The sequence below is a fragment of the Prionailurus bengalensis genome, chromosome C2, assembly GCF_016509475.1.
Source record: "Prionailurus bengalensis isolate Pbe53 chromosome C2, Fcat_Pben_1.1_paternal_pri, whole genome shotgun sequence".
NCBI classification, from domain to species: domain Eukaryota; kingdom Metazoa; phylum Chordata; class Mammalia; order Carnivora; family Felidae; genus Prionailurus; species Prionailurus bengalensis.
Window position 1 is genome coordinate 40,857,737 of NC_057350.1, and position 1,743 is coordinate 40,859,479.

Sequence of the window (1,743 nt, forward strand, 5' to 3'; positions counted from 1 at the left end):
TATAAGACATTTTTAAACCAATACTTTTGTATTTTAAATTCTAAAATACATATTTATTTTTCACAAACCTTCTCTTTAATAGATCAGCTTAACATTAGTGGCAAATTTTAATAGAGTAGAAAGCCTTCAGTATATATTGTCTCTATTTAAAGTTTGTTTATTTTTCTTAAGAAAGAAGTTCCAGGACTGATGTCACTGAAGATAAGAAAGTTAAGAAATAAGATAAACTGCTAGGTTATTTGAATTGTTCTTCCTTGTGGTTACAGCATGTTAAAGTTATATATTGGTTTGAGAGTGGTAGTAAGAAAAATTATCCAAAATAGTGAGTCATGAGATATTTGGGCTTTAAAAGGATACCACATTCCTAAGAACACCAATATTTATCTCTTAGGAATCAGTGAAAAAAAAAATATTTTTTATGGTTATTTTGAGAGAGAAAGTGTGCGTGTGTGCACCCGCACAGCAGGGGAGGGTGGGGCAGGGGAGGAGAATCCCAAGCAGGCTCTGAGCTGTCAGTCCAGAGCCCGACATGGGGCTCAATCTCAAGAACTGCAGGATCATGACCTGAGCCGAAAACAAGAGTCGGATGCTTAACTGACTGAGTCATACCCACACTCCCTGGAATCGGTCAAATTTAAATACATGTTTTACATGATATGTTTCCGTCTATCTAGTTTATTTCTCATAATAGTTTTTGAAAACTATCACCATAACAGGATTTCACAGAGCGATATACAGCATGGACCACAGCTATCAGGCACCATAAACGTAAGACATTTCAGTCATCAGTGTTTATTCGTATACTTTCTCTCTGTTGTCCCGATTGCCACACTCTCCACTCTCCAGAAAACTGTCATTTTCATAACCAGTTCCCAGACTATCAGGTCTGTCAAACTTTAGCACTCTTCTGTCCCATGCATCACCCCCTAACCCCACCGTATACACACATAATTATAAACTGGTACACGCATTAAGCAATCTTAAGGAATTTAAAATCTGTCATTCTGATATCAAGTAACTCTTTTTATTTAAAAAAAAAATTTTTTTTTTCAACGTTTATTTATTTTTGGGACAGAGAGAGACAGAGCATGAACGGGGGAGGGGCAGAGAGAGAGGGAGACACAGAATCAGAAACAGGCTCCAGGCTCTGAGCCATCAGCCCAGAGCCCGACGCGGGGCTCGAACTCATGGACCGCGAGATGGTGACCTGGCTGAAGTCGGATGCTTAACCGACTGCGCCACCCAGGCGCCCCTCAAGTAACTCTTTAAAAACTTTAGTAAGCATAAGGTCACACAGAAAGCTTGTTATTTAATGCAGGTTTTCATGCCTATTCTCAGAGCTTTTAATTTCATAGTCCTGGGTAAGGAACTATACTTTTTAAAATCTTTCCTCTTTGACATTTTAATTATTATGTGTAGTGGTATGGATCTCCTTGGGTTCATCTTGATCCAAATTCTCTGTGCTCCTGAGCCTGGATGTCTCTTTCCTTCCCCAGGTTGGGAAAGTTTTAAGGTATTATTTCTTCATTCTTTTGGGACCCCTGTAATGTAAATGTTTGTTTAGTCAGCGTTATCCAAGATAGCCCTTAAGCCATACTCATTTTTTAAAAATTTTATTTATTTATTTATTTATTTATTTATTTATTTATTTATTTATTTATTTTTCTCTTTCTTTGTTGAAGTCCTGAGTTTATGACCGTTACTTTGAACTCTTTATCAGGTAGATCGCTTGTCCCTGTTCTA

At 37.4% G+C, this 1,743-nt stretch overlaps 1 protein-coding gene across 3 annotated transcripts in view; it reads left to right on the top strand.

Annotated features, from left to right (window-relative positions):
• The window catches only part of ZNF654 (zinc finger protein 654), a 94,312-nt gene that overhangs the window by 76,617 nt on the left and 15,952 nt on the right, over positions 1-1,743 (top strand). The window lies entirely within an intron of this gene.